The sequence below is a fragment of the Nicotiana tabacum genome, chromosome 19 (assembly GCF_000715075.1).
Source record: "Nicotiana tabacum cultivar K326 chromosome 19, ASM71507v2, whole genome shotgun sequence".
NCBI lineage: Eukaryota > Viridiplantae > Streptophyta > Magnoliopsida > Solanales > Solanaceae > Nicotiana > Nicotiana tabacum.
The window spans coordinates 12705969-12721581 of record NC_134098.1 but is presented as its reverse complement, the minus strand read 5'-3'; positions in this window follow the sequence as shown (position 1 = coordinate 12721581).

Below are 15613 nucleotides of genomic sequence, written 5' to 3'. Positions count from 1 at the left end.
GTTCAGAATTGGCATCGTCCCACTTCGGCGACTGAGATCAGGAGTTTTCTGGGTTTAGCAGGTTATTATCGTCGGTTCGTGGAAGGTTTTTCATCTATTGCAGCACCTTTGACCAAATTAACCCAAAAGGGTGTTCAGTTCCGATGGTCCGATGATTGTAAGTCAAGCTTTCAGAAGCTGAAGACAGCACTGACTAGAGCACCCGTGTTAGTGTTACCATCTGGTTCGGGAATATATACAGTGTATTGCGACGCGTCACGCTTTGGCTTGGGTTGTGTATTGAAGCAGGAAAGGCGAGTTATTGCATATGCTTCACGTCAGCTGAAGCCCCACAAGAAGAATTATCCAGTACATGATTTGGAGTTAGCTGCGATTGTTCACGCTCTAAAGATTTGGAGGCATTATATTTATGGGGTGTCTTGTGAAGTTTACACTGATCATCGTAGTTTGCAGCATTTGTTCAAGCAGAGGGATCTAAATTTGAGGTAGCGCAGATGGCTGGAGTTACTAAAGGATTATGATATTACTATCTTGTATCATCTGGGCAAAGCAAATGTGGTTGCAGATGCCTTGAGCAGGAAGGCGGAGAGTATGGGTAGTTTGGCTTTCATTTCAGCAGAGGAAAGGCCATTAGCCTCGGATATTCAGTCTATGGCTAACAAACTTGTAAGGCTGGATATTTCAGAGCCCAGCCGAGTTCTTGCATATGTGGTGGCCCAATCTTCACTCTTTGAGCAGATCAAGGCTCGCCAGTATGATGACCCATACTTGATGGTTCTTCGTGAAACGGTACTACGAGGTGGTGCCAAGGAAGTTACTATTAGAGCGGATGGTGTTCTGCGACTCCAGGATCGTCTATGTGTTCCTAATGTGGATGTACTGAGGAAAAAGATCCTGGGAGAGGCACACAGTTCTCGGTATTCTATTCATCTAGATTCTACTAAGATGTATCGTGACTTGAGGCAACAATATTGGTGGCGACGAATGAAAAAGGACATAGTTAAGTATGTATCTAGGTGTCTAAATTGCCAGCAAGTTAAATATGAGCACCAGAGGCCAGGTGGCCTACTTCAACAGATGACTATACCAGAGTGGAAATGGGAATGAATTACTATGGACTTTGTAGTTGGGTTGCCGCGGACCTTGAGGAAGTTTGATGCAGTTTGGGTGATTGTTGACAGGTTGACTAAGTCGGCACATTTTATTCCTGTTGTGACTACGTATACTTCAAAGAGGTTGGCCCAGATTTATATTCAGGAGATAGTTCGGTTGCACGGTGTGCCAATTTCCATCATATCAGATAGAGGCCCTTAGTTTACTTTACATTTCTGGAGAGTCGTACAGAGTGAGTTGGGGACCCGTGTAGAGCTCAGCACAGCCTTTCATTCGCAGACCGATGGACAGTTAGAGAGGACAATTCAGATTTTGGAGGATATGCTCAGGGCATGTGTGATTGACTTTGGATGTCAGTGGGATCATTTCCTGCCTTTGGCCGAGTTTGCTTATAATAACAGTTACCAATCCAGCATCGAGATGGCTCTATTTGAGGCTTTATATGGTCGGCGATATCGTTCACCTATCTGATGGTTTGAGCCAGGCGAGGCTAAGTTATATGGTACTGATTTGGTAAGGGATGCCTTGGAAAAGGTAAAGTTGATTCAGGAGCGACTTCGTACAGCACAGTCCAGACAAACGCCGATGAAGGGAATTATGAGATTCAGGAAGAAGGGCAAGTTGAGCCCAAGGTTTATAGGCCCATTTAAGGTGTTGAAATGAGGTGGGGAGGTTGCTTATGAGCTTGCATTGCCTCCCAGCCTATCGGGAGTTCATCCGGTTTTCCACGTATCTATGCTCCGGAAGTATCATGCCGACCTATCACATGTGTTAGACTTTAGCACAGTTCAGCTAGATAATAGCTTGGGTTATGAAGAGGAGCCAATTGCCATTGTTGATAAACAGGTTCGCCAGTTGAGGTCCAAGAGGATTTCTGCAGTAAAAGTCCAGTGGAGGGGCCAACCAGTCGAGGAAGCGACTTGGGAGGCCGAGGAAGACATGCGGAGCAGATATCCACACTTATTCAGCACTCCAGGTATAATTCTAAACCCGTTCGAGGACGAACATTTGTTTAAGAGGTGGAGAATGTAATGATCCAACCGGTCATTTTAACTTTTAGAACCCTCCTAAAATAAAACTTCCCGTAGGTGCTTGTAATGATTTATGACTTGCGGGGATGGTTGGTTCGGGATTTGGAAGTGTTTGGGGTGAAACCGAAACATTTGGTTCCTTAAGTTGGCCTTAAAGTGCTAAGGTTGACTTCGGTCAACATTTTGAGAAAATGACCCCAGAATAGAATTTTGAGGCTTCCAATAGCTCCGTATGGTGATTTTGGACTTAGGAGCATGTTAGAAATTTTATTTGGAAGTCCATAGCTAAATTAGGCGTGAAATGGATAAAAACAAGAATTTAAGTTTGGAAGTTTGACCGATGAGTTGACTTTTTGATACCGGAGTCGGAATCCAGTTCCGAAAATTTTCATAGCTCCATTATGTAATTTATGACTTGTGTGTAAAATTTGAGGTCAATCGGAGTTGATTTGATAGGTTCTGACATCGAATGTAGAAGTTGAAAACTCTTAGTTTCATTAAGCTTGAATTGGGGTATGATTCATGGTTTTAGCGTTGTTTGATGTGATTTAGAGGTTCGACTAAGTTCGTATGATGTTTTAGGACTTGGTGAAAGTTGGAAATTCGGCGATTTCGATCGGCAGTGGAAAATTTGATATCGGGGTCGGAATGGAATTATGGAAGTTGGAGTAGGTTCGTAGTGTCATTTGTGACGTGTGTGCAAAATTTGAGGACATTTGGACGTGGTTTGGTTGGTTTCAGCATCGGTTGTCGAATTTGTAAGTTTAAAAGTTCTTAGGCTTGAATCCGAGGGTAAATTGGCATTTTGATGTTGTTTTGAGTGATTCGAAGGTTCAACTAAGTTTGTATGGTGTTTTAGGATTGGTTGGTATGTTTAGTTAAGGTTCTGAGGGCCTCGGGTGTGTTTCGGGGTGAGTTTTGAGCGAGTCCGGGCATTTCCGGAACTTAGGTATGGTTCTGGCACTTGGAATTTCGTGGACCTCAACAGAATTTCGCGGCCGCGCTTGGAATTTCGCGGACCGCATAATTCTGCTGCGGCCGCACTCCGGGGAAAGTTCTGCAGATCCGCTGGTCCGATTTCAGAAGCCTATATCTTTTGATCTACAAATAATTTTGAGATGATTCAAAAACGAAATTTGTAGCCCTTCGTATCTAGTTTTTAGAAAGGTAATGAAGTAATCATTTGGATATCTGTAAGGAAATTTATGGCCAAAATACTAAAGCCTAGCAGTGCAGCCCCAGAATTTTGCGGACCGCACTATTTTTTCGTTACCGCGGGACTTGGGGACGGGTTTGAGCCAATTTTGGGTTTTGGGCTAATTTTATAGTTTTTCTTAAGGAATTCATTCCATTAGCATATATTGATGGTATTGCGCTGATTGTGAATAAATTCGGAGCATTTGGAGGCTGAGTCGAGAGGCAAGAGCATTTCGGGGTAGAGATTTGACTGGTTTGAGGTAAATAACGATTGTAAATCTAGTCCTGAGGGTATGAAACCCCGGATTTCATATCATTCTACTATTTTGAGGTGGCGCACATGCTAGGTGACGGGCGTGTGGGCGTGCACTATTGGGGATTGTGACTTGGTCCGTCCCGTTGCAACTGTAAAGTTGCGTATTTTGTTGAAACTATATGATACTTATATGTTTTAGAAAGAGTTTCTATAAATTGGGATGAATGTCATGATTTGGGCCTTGTGCTAGTGCTGTTTGGACCCTTAGGGGCCTTTTCTTGCTATCCTATAGCTGTTTTTGATTTAAAATCTATACTCAGTTATGGTTATACCTGTTTACTGCATAACTCAGTTTTCCTTACTCTATTTTGATGCATATAAATGTTGTTTTGGGCTGAGTACCCTATTTTTACTGAAATTCCCGAGTGGCTTGAGAGGTTTATGACTGAGTGAGGCCGATGGCCTGATCTGTGAGGATATTTATAGGATCGGGTTGCCCGTTGCAACATGTTTGATATAGGCCGAGGGCTTGAGTGATTTATGCCATGATTTGTCTTGATATAATGCTTGGGCTGAAGGAGCCCCTCCGGAGTTTGTACACACCCCCAGTGAGCGCAGGTACCTACTAAGTGCGAGTGCCGAGTGCTGAGTGACTGGGAGGCATGAGTGATTGTGAGGTATGCCCGAGTGGCATGAGTGATTGTGAGGTATGCCCGAGTGGCATGAGTGATTGTGAGGTATGCCCGAGAGGCATGATGTAACGACCCGGCCGGTCGTTTTGAGAGTAATAGCCCCGATCCCCTATTAACTGCTTTCCCCAAATCTTTTTCTGCTATTGTGACTTGCCGGGATGATTGGTTTTGAGTTTCGGAGTGTTTTAGGACACTTAGTCCGTAAATGAGAGCTTAAACCCTAGGATTTGGACCGTAGTCGGAACTATGTGAAGACGACTCCGGAATGGAATTATGTCGGTTCTGTTAGCTCCGTTAGGTGATTTTGGGTTTAGGAGCGTATCCGGATTGTGTGTTGGAGGTTTGAAGCTCATTCAGGCTTGAAATGGCGAAAGTCGAATTTTTGGAGTTTTGGGCCGGTAGTGGAAATTTTGGAGTAGGTTCATAATGTTGATTATAACTTGTGCACAAAATTTGAGGTCCATCGGACATGATTTGATAGGTTTCGACATCGGTTATAGAATTTTGAAGTTTCAAGTCCTTTAAGTTTGAATTGGAGGGTGATTCGTGATTTTAACATTTTTTGATGGGATTTGAGAGCTCGACTAAGTTCGTATGGTATTTTAGGATTGGTTGGTATGTTTGGTCGAGGTCCCGGGGGCCTCGGGTGTGTTTCGGATGCTTAACGGGTGAAAACATGGACTTAGAGGAATTTCTGAATTTTTCTGGTTCTGGTGTTTTCGCACCGGCAAAAAAGAGACAGCAGGTGCCCTAGCCGCACATGCGGAGATGGAAGCGCAGATGCGATAAATCGAGAGTTGGCCTGGGTCACAGGTGCGAGGAAGTTTCCGCATCTGCGATGCCCGCAAATGCACAAGGATGTTCGCACATGCGCAAGATGCGTAGAAGCGGAAGGGACTCCGCAGGCGCGAGTGCGCAGATGTGGCCCTTTCGTCGCAGATGCGAAGGCAGAGTGGGTAAGTGAGTTGCGCAGATGCGCACGTTTTTCCGTATAAGCGCACCCGCAGGTGCGAGCCCAGGTTCCACAGGTGCGGAAATACCTGGGCAGTGATTAAAACTGAAGGGCTTCGCGATTTTTATCATTTTTGGCTTTGCAAACTCGGGTTGGGGTGAGTTTTGAGAGACTTTTCGAGGCATTTCTTGAGTTAAGTTTCTTGTGCTTATTTTTGGTCAATAATCTTGCCTTGCCATGTATTTTCCCACCTAGTTAATGTGTATTTAAGGTGGAAATTAGAAGTTGGAGACTAGGGATTTGGGAGTTTGAATTGCGGATTGGAGGACCATTTGGTGTCGGATTTTAGTAAATTTGGTATGGTTAGACTCGTGAGTGAATGAGCTTTCTAGTTTCGTGAATTTTGTCGGGTTTCGAGATGTGGGCCCCGGGGGGCGGGTTTGAGCCAATTTCGGGTTTTGGCCTAATTTTGTAGTTTTGTTATGTAATTCATTCCATTAGCACGTATTGATTGTATTGTACTGTTTTCAATAGATTCGGGCCATTTGGAGTCGGATACTCTTGGCAAGAACATGATATCAGGTTGATTTGAGTGGTTCGAGGTAAGTGACTTGCCTAACCTTGTGTTGGGGACTTTCCCCTTAGGATATCTTGATATTATTTGGTGTGTGGGCACCGTGTACGTGAGGTGACGAGTACGTACACGGGCTATTATTGAAAAAGAAAATCATGTTTAACCTTTTTAAATCATAAATTACTTCTCTTATTAATTGTACTAATATGTTTAATTGTGTAGTTTAGACTAGAAAAGTATGCTTACATGTTTTAACTTCCTAATTGATATTCTGTGCGTCATGTTCAGTTAAGTCCTTATTTGCCTTATCTGTGTCCAGTATAAACTGTATAACTCGATGTCATACCTGTCATTTCATCTTGCGTTGCATATTTAAATTAGGACTATGGACGTATTCTGGGAGATCCCCATGTACAGCATATTTACTTTGGGACTACGGACGTATTTCGGGAGATCCCCCAGCACTGCATATTTACTTTGGGAATACGGACGTATTCTGGGAGATCCCCCTGTACTGCATATTTACTTTGGGACTACAGACGTATTCCGGGAGATCCCCCAGCACTGCATATTTACTTTGGGACTACGGACGTATTCCGGGAGATCCCCCTCTACTGCATATTCATTTAAAACTACGGGACGGTATCCCGAGAGATTTCCCACTGTGTTTACCTTGTTTTGAGCCGAGGGCTCCCTTAACTGTTAAATTTTTGAAAATTTCTTTAACTGTGTTACCGTAAATTCTACTTATATCTTTTACTGTTTAATTTATTATATTTACTCCGGTAGGGCCTTGACCTGACCTCGTCACTACTCGACCGAGGTTAGGCTTGGCACTTACTGGGTACCACTGTGGTGTACTCATGCCCTTCCCTGCACATGTTTTCGTGTGCAGATCAAGGTGCGAGCTATCAGCCTCGGGGTTAGTACGTGCTGCTGATTCTAGGAGACTTCAAGGTACCTCTGCTTGCGTCCGCAAATCTTCGGAGTCCCCTTCTACTCCCTTGTCTAGAGATTTTCCTTATTATCTTCAGACTTTTGTATAGAGCTACATAGATTATAGCAGCTTGTGACTTAGTGATATTCCGAGTCTTGGGAAATTATTTTGTATATGCCGAGTGGTACTACTCTTGCCTATTTATAATATCCTGTTTATCCTTAAAACAATGTTGTGTTTCCTTTATATTTTTTGCAATAGTAGGCTTACCTAGTCATAAAGACTAGGTGCTATCACGACACCTTACAGACGGTTAATTTGGGGTCGTGACAAGTTGGTATCAGAGCACTAGGTTCGTAGGAGTCGCGAGTCACAAGTCGGTTTATTAGAGTCTCGTGAATCGGTGCGGAGACGTCCGTACTTATCTTCGGGAGGCTATGTAACTGTTAAGAACAATCATATTTCTTTGATTTCCTTGTCGTGCGAGTTATTGACACCAAAAATTCTAAGATTCTATTATATTCTTTCTCACATATGGTGAGGACCCGCAATGGGAGGACCGACGATGAGGCACCCGAGCCCCCTGCCAGAGCCACCAGAGGCCGGGATCGGGGTAGAGGACGACCACGTGGTACAACCCGAGCACCTACGACAGCTGCATCAGAGGAGCCCCCAGCAGCTCCAGCTGGAGGGCCAGCGCCAGAGATCCCTATTGCTACTCCAGCCCTCCAGGAGACTTTAACTCAGTTCTTGAGCATGTTCAGCACTCTGGCTCAGGCTGGACTATTTCCGATAGCTCCCGCTACATCTCAGGCTGGGGGAGGGGCACAGACTCCCGCAGCCCTCACCCCTGAGCAGAGGGTCCAGGTTGATCATGCCCCAAAGTATATTCCTATGCCCCTAGTGGCTCCGGTTCAGCATGAGATCAGGGTAGCTACTTCTGAGGCAGAGCAGCTCAGACTTGAGAGGTACAAGAAGTACCACCCACCTACTTTCAGCGGACTAGCTTCAGATGATGCTCTAGGTTTTCTTGAGGAGTGTCATCGTATTCTCCGCACTATGGGCATTGTGGAGACGAGTGGGGTTTCTTTCACCGCTTTCCAGCTGAGGGGAGCAGCATATCAGTGGTGGCGTGCCTATGAACCGAGTAGTCCAGACGAGGCAGCCTCACTCACTTGGACTCACTTTTCAGAGATGTTCTTGCGTGAGTATGTTCCTCAGAGCCTCAGGGATGCTTGGCGAGCAGAGTTCAAGCAGTTGCGTCAGGGTTCTATGACTATGTCGGAATATGCAGTACGTTTCAATGGGTTAACTCGCCATGCACCTGCTCTGGTTGCTACAGTCAGAGAGAGGGTTCGTCGCTTCATTGAGGGACTCCACCCCAGTATTCGGACCAGTATGGCCAGGGAGTTGGAGATGGACATCACTTATCAGCAGGCAGTAAGCATTGCCAGGAGAGTGGAGGGCATGTTCGCCCGTGACCGAGAGGAGAGAGAGGCCAAGAGGTCTCGAGAGACTGGTCATTATTCAGGAGCTCATGCACCAGCAGCACGCTATGGTAGGGATTTTGTGAGTCGCGCAGTTCATTTAACTATTCCAGCAGCCAGCTGTGTCCCAGATCCTCTTAGGCCTTATGAGCCCTATTATGCACTGCCAGTATCTAGTATGCCTCCTACTCGAGGTGCTATTACCAGCCAGTCCAACAGGCCAGGTTCGAGTCAGTCTCAGCCGCCGCATCCTCCGAGAGGTTGTTTTGAGTGTGGTGACACTCGTCACCTGGTTAGAGATTGCCCCAGAGCCAGGAAGGGTGCACCTCCACAGACTTATCAGCCTCCACGTGCTCCACCGGGTCCTCCGGCCATTTTTCCAGCACCAGCTGCTACCCCACCTCCTCAACCAGCTCGAGGTGGAAGTCGGGGAGGTTGAGTTTGCCCTAGAGGGGGAGGCCAGGCTAGGTACTATGCCCTTCCAGCCTGTTCAGAGGTTGTTGCTTCAGATTCAGTTATCACAGGTATCGTCCCCGTCTGTCATAGGGATGCATCAGTATTATTTGACCCAGGCTCTACGTATTCATATGTGTCTTCTTATTTTTTCCCACATTTGAGGATATCTCGGGATTCATTGAGTTTCCCTGTTTATGTATCTACTCCCGTGGGAGATTCTCTCGTTGTGGCGTATATCAGTCGTGCTTGATTGCTCTTAGTGGTTTTGAGACCAGAGTCGATTTGTTATTTCTTAGTATGGTAGATTTTGATGTTATCTTGGGCATGGACTGGTTGTCGCCCCATTATGCTATTCTTGATTGTCACGCTAAGACCGTGACGCTGGCTATGCCAGGTTTGCCGAGATTAGAGTATACTCCCCGCAGGGTCGTTTCATTTCTTAAAGCTCAGCGAATAGTTGAGAAGGGGTGTGATGCATATTTAGCCTATGTGAGAGATGTCAGTATTGATACCCCTACAGGTGAGTTAGTTCCAGTAGTGAGGGACTTCCCAGATGTGTTTCCAACTGATCTTCCGGGTATGCGGCCCGATAGAGATATTGATTTGTTGTCGGGCACTCAGCCCATCTCTATTCCTCCATATTGTATGGCTCCTCCGGACTTAAAGGAGTTGAAGGAACAGTTGCAGGAGTTTCTTGATAAGGGCTCTTTCAGGCCCAGTATATCACCTTGGGGTGCTCCGGTCTTATTTGTAAAGAAGAAGGATGGTTTTACGTGTATGTGTACTGACTATCGGCAGTTGAACAAGGTTACAATGAAGAACAGGTATCCTTAGCCTCGCATTGAAGATTTATTTGATCAGTTACAGGGTGCCAGGGTGTTTTCCAAGATTGACTTGCGTTCTGGCTATCATCAGTTGAAGATTCGGGAGCCGGATATCCCGAAGACTGCTTTCAGGACCAGATATGGTCACTATGAGTTTCTTGTCATGTCATTTGGGCTGACCAATGCCCCAGCAACCTTTATGTATTTGATGTACAGTGTATTCCGGCCTTATCTTGATTCCTTCGTCATTGTGTTTATTGATGACATCCTGGTATATTCCCGATCTCGGGAGAATCATGAGCAGCACCTGAGGACCGTGCTTCAGACTTTGAGGGAGAAGAGGTTGTATGCAAAATTTTCTAAGTGTAAATTCTGGCTTGATTCAGTGGCATTCTTGGGCCACATAGTGTCTTGTGATGGGATCAAGGTAGATTCGAAGAAGGTGGAGGCAGTGCAGAGTTGGCCTACACCGCCATCAGCTATGGAGGTCCGCAGTTTCCTTGGTTTGGCGGGGTATTACTGTCGCTTTGTGGAGGGATTTTCATCTATTGCAGCACCTATGACCAGGCTGACCCAGAAGGGTGCTCCGTTCAGGTGGACCGAGGAGTGTGAGCAGAGCTTTCAGAAGCTCAAGACAGCTTTGACTACAGCCCCAATATTAGTATTGCCTACAGGTTCAGGGTCATACACTGTCTACTGTGATGCCTCGAGGATTGGCCTTGGAGCGGTATTGATGCAGGACTGTAAGGTGATTGCCTATGCATCTAGACAGTTGAAGATGCATGAGAATAATTATCCAGTTCATGATCTCGAGTTAGCAGCTATTGTTCACGCCCTGAAGATCTGGCGTCATTATTTGTACAGTGTTCCCTGTGAGATTTACACTGATCACCGGAGTTTGCAGTACTTGTCAAGGCAGAAGGACCTTAATTTGCATCAGCGGAGGTGGTTGGAGCTACTTAAAGACTATGATATCACTATATTATACCACCCGGGGAAGGCCAATGTAGTGGCCGACGCTTTGAGTCGCCGGGCAGAGAGTTTGGGGAGTTTGGCATATCTTCCGGCAGCTGAGAGGCCCTTAGCCTTGGATGTTTAGGCCTTAGCCAACCAGTTCGTGAGAATGGATATTTCAGAGCCTAGCCGAGTATTAGCTTGTGTGGTGGCTCGATCTTCTCTTTATGACCATATCAGGGAGCACCAGTATGATGATCCTCATCTTCTAGGTCTTCAGGACAGGGTTAAGCAAGGTGATGCCAGAGATGTGACTATTGGTGATGACGGTGTGATGAGGATTCAGGGCCGGATCTGTGTGCCCAATGTAGATGGGCTTCGGGAGTTGATTCTTGAGGAGGCCCATAGCTCGCGGTACTCCATTCATCCGGGTGCCGCGAAGATGTACTAGGACTTGAGGCAGCACTATTGGTGGAGAAGAATGAAAAAGGACATAGTTGGGTTTGTGGCCAAGTGTCTCAACTGTCAACAGGTTAAATATGAGCATCAGAGACCGGGTGGATTACTTCAGAGGTTGGAGATCCCAGAGTGGAAGTGGGAGCAGATCACCATGGACTTTGTGGTTGGACTTCCTCGGACTTTGAGGAAGTTCGATGCTATTTGGGTGATCGTGGATCGGCTGACCAAGTCAGCCCATTTCATTCTAGTGTTGACTACATACTCTTTGGAGAGGTTGACTGAGATTTATATCAGAAAGATTGTCCGCCTTCATGGTATTCCAGTATCTATCATTTCAGACAGAGGTACACAGTTCACATCACGGTTTTGGAGAGCCGTACAGCAAGAGTTGGGTACTAGGGTGGAGTTGAGCACAGCCTTTCACCCTCAGACGGACGGGCAGTCCGAGCGTATAATTCAGACTCTTGAGGATATGCTCTGTGCCTGTGTGATGGAGTTTGGAGGGTCATGGGACCGATACTTGCCACTTGCAAAGTTCGCTTACAACAACAGTTATCAGTCTAGCATTCAGATGGCACCGTATGAGGCTTTATATGGTAGGCGGTGCCGGTCCCCAGTGGGATGGTTTGAGCTGGGCGAGGCCCTATTGTTGGATACAAATTTGGTCCAGGATGCCCTGGATAAGGTGAAGATGATTCAGGAGAGACTTCGCACAGCCCAGTCCAGGCAGAAGAGTTATGCAGATCGTAAGGTTCGTGATTTGGCATTTATGGTTGGTGAGCGAGTCTTGCTTTGGGTATCGCTTATGAAGGGTGTCATGAGGTTCGGGAAGAAGGGCAAGCTGAGCCCGAGGTTCATTGGTCCTTTTGAGATATTACGGTGAGTTGGGGAGGTTGCGTATGAGCTTTCTTTGCCTCCCAGCCTAGCAGGAGTTCACCCGGTGTTCCACGTGTCCATGCTCCGGAAGTATCACGGTGATCCGACTCATGTATTGGATTTCAGCTCAGTCCTGCTGGACAAAGATCTATCTTATGTTGAGGAGCCAGTAGCCATTTAGGACAGGCAGGTCAAAAAACTCAGGTCAAAGACTATTGCTTCAGTAAAGGTCCAGTGGAGGGGTCAGCCGGTCGAGGAGGCGACTTGGGAGACCGAGTAGGATATGCGCAGCCAGTACCCTCATCTTTTCACAGTTTCAGGTATGTCTTTATACTCGTTCGAGGACGAATGATTATTTTAAGAAGGGGAGGATGTAATGACCCGGCCGGTTGTTTTGAGAGTAATAGCCCCGATCCCCTATTAACTTCTTTCCCCAAATCTTTTTCTGCTATTGTGACTTGCCATGATGATTGGTTTTGCGTTTCGGAGTGTTTTGGGACACTTAGTCCCTAAATAAGAGCTTAAGCCCTAGGATTTGGACCGTAGTCGGAACTATGTCAAGACGACTCCGGAATGAAATTCTATCGGTTCCGTTAGCTCCGTTAGGTGATTTTGGGTTTAGGAGCGTGTCCGGATTGTGTTTTGGAGGTTTGTAGCTCATTTAGGCTTGAAATAGCGAAAGTCAAATTTTTTGAATTTTGGGCCGGTAGTGGAAATTTTGATATCGGGGTCGTTTTCCGATTTCGGAAGTTGGAGTAGGTTCGTAATGTTGATTATAACTTGTGCGCAAAATGTGAGGTCCATCGGACGTGATTTGATAGGTTTCGACATCAGTTGTAGAACTTTGAAGTTTCAAGTTCTTTAAGTTTGAATTGGAGGGTGATTCGTGATTTTAGCATTTCTTGATGGGATTTGAGAGCTCGACTAAGTTCGTATGGTGTTTTAGAATTGGTTGGTATGTTTGGTCGAGGTCCCGGGGGCCTCGTGTGTGTTTCGGATACTTAACGGGTGAAAACTTGGACTTAGAGGAATTTCTGAATTTTTCTGGTTCTGGTGTTTTTGCACCTGCGGAAAAGAGACCGCAGATGCGCTAGCCGCACATGCGGAGATGGAAGCGCAGATGCGATAAATCGAGAGTTGGCCTGGGGTCGTAGGTGCAAGGAAGTTTCCGCATCTGCGATGCCCGCAAATGCGCAAGGATGTTCGCACATGCGCAAGATGCGCAGAAGCGGAAGGGATTCCACAGGCGCGAGTGCGCAGATGCGGCCCTTTCGTCTTAGATGCGAAGGCAGAGTGGGTAAGTGAGTTGTGCAGATGCGCATGTTTTTCCGCATAAGCGCACCCGCAGGTGCGAGCCCAGATTCCGCAGGTGCGGAAATACCCGGGCAGTGGTTAAAACTGAAGGGTTTCGCGATTTTTATCATTTTTGACTTTGCAAACTCGGGTTGGGGTGATTTTTTAGAGCATTTTCGAGGTATTTCTTGAGTTAAGTTCCTTGTGCTTATTTTTGGTCAATACTCTTGCCTTGCCATGTATTTTCCCACCTAATTAATGTGTATTTAAGGTGGAAATTGGAAGTTGGAGACTAGGGATTTGGGAGTTTGAATTGTGGATTGGAGGACTATTTGGTGTCGGATTTTAGTAAATTTGGTATGGTTAGACTCGTGAGTGAATGATCTTTCTAGTTTTGTGAATTTTATCGGGTATCGAGACGTGGGCCCCGGGGGAGCCGGGTTTGAGCCAATTTCGGGTTTTGGCCTAATTTTGTAGTTTTTCTTGTGGAATTCATTCCATTAGCGCGTATTGATGGTATTGTACTGTTTTGAATATATTTGGGCCATTTGGAGTCGGATACGCATGGCAAGAACGTGATATCATGTTGATTTGAGTGGTTCGAGGTAAGTGACTTGTCTAACGTTGTGTTGGGGACTTTCCCCTTAGGATATCTTGATATTATTTTGGTGTGTGGGCACCGTGTACGTGAGGTGACGAGTACGTACACGGGCTATTATTGCAAAAAAAAAATCAAGTTTAACCTTTTTAAATCATAAATTGCTTCTCTTATTAATTGTACTAATATGTTTAATTGTGTAGTTTAGACCAGAAAAGCATGCTTACGTGTTTTAACTACCTAATTGACATTCTATGCGTCATGTTTAGTTAAGTCCTTATTTTCCTTATATGTGTCCAGTATAAACTGTATAACTCGATGTCATACCTGTCATTTCATCTTGCGTTGCATATTTAAATTGGGACTACGGACGTATTCCGGGAGATCCCCTTGTACTGTATATTTACTTTGGGACTACGGATGTATTCCGGGAGATCCCCCAGCACTGCATATTTACTTTGGGACTACGGACGAATTCCGGGAGATCCCTCCCGTACTGCATATTTACTTTGGGACTACGGACATATTCCGAAAGATCCCCCAACACTGCATATTTACTTTGGGTCTACGGACGTATTCCGGGAATCCCCCTGTACTGCATATTTATTTGAAACTACGGGACGGTATCCCGAGAGATTTCCCACTGTGTTTACCTTGTTTTGAGCCGAGGGCTCCCTTAACTTTTAAATTTTCGAAAATTTCTTTAACGGTGTTACCGTAAATTCTACTTATATCTTTTACTGTTTAATTTATTATATTTACTCCGATAGTGCCTTGACCTGACCTCGTCACTACTCGATCGAGGTTAGGCTTGGCACGTACTGGGTACCATTGTGGTGTACTCATGCCCTTCCCTACACATGTTTTCGTGTGCAGATCCAGGTACGAGCTATCAGCCTCGGGGTTAGTACGTGCTGCTGATTCTAGGAGACTTCAAGGTACCTCTTCTTGCGTCCGCAGATCTTCGGAGTCCCCTTCTACTCCCTCGTCTAGAGATTTTTCCTTAATATCTTTAGACTTTTATATAGAACTACATAGATTATAGCAGCTTGTGACTTAGTGATATTCCGGGTCTTGGAAAATTATTTTGTATATGCCGAGTGGTACTACTCTTGGCTATTTATAATATGTTGTTTATCCTTACAAAAATATTGTGTTTCCTTTATATTTTTCGCAATAGTAGGCTTACTTAGTCGTAAAGACTAGGTGCCATCACAACACCTTACGGACGGTTAATTTGGGGTCGTGACACATGAGTGACTGTGAGGTTTCCCGAGGGGTTGTATATGAGTGATGTTTTACCCGAGGGGCTATTTATGATTTCATCATTTTTGCTCACCTTGCATTCAGCCTTGTTTGAAAACTGTTGAAAAATATCTTTAATTGTTTTTACTGGAACAGGGTTTAAACGAGATGTTTTGATTCAAACCCTAATTTTAAAAGCATGTGGTATTTTACTGAGATTTCATGATATGAACTTTATATGCTTATTGCTCGTCACTACTGCTCAGTCTTTATTTATTGTTGTTACTTACTGATTTGGTGTACTCACGTTACTCCCTGCATCTTGTGTGCAGATTCAGGCGTATTTGGACACGGTAGCGGCTGTTGACTATTCCGGTTGCAGATTTTTCCCGGGGATAGCAAGGTAGCTGCCTGGCGATCGCAGCCCTACTCTCCTCCCTCTTGTCTTCCTTTAGTTATATTTAGCTATTTTCCAGACTGAGTTAGTCTTGATATTGTTAGACAGATTGTAGTAGATGCTCATGACTAGTGACACCCCGATGTCAGGCTTTTCTTTTCCGCACTTTTGTTTTGATTTGAACTCCTTTACGAAGGTTTATTTTTATGCTAAATAGCCTTAAAATTATCTTTGAAATGAAGATATCGGTTTGTTTTGGAATGAGTCGGCTT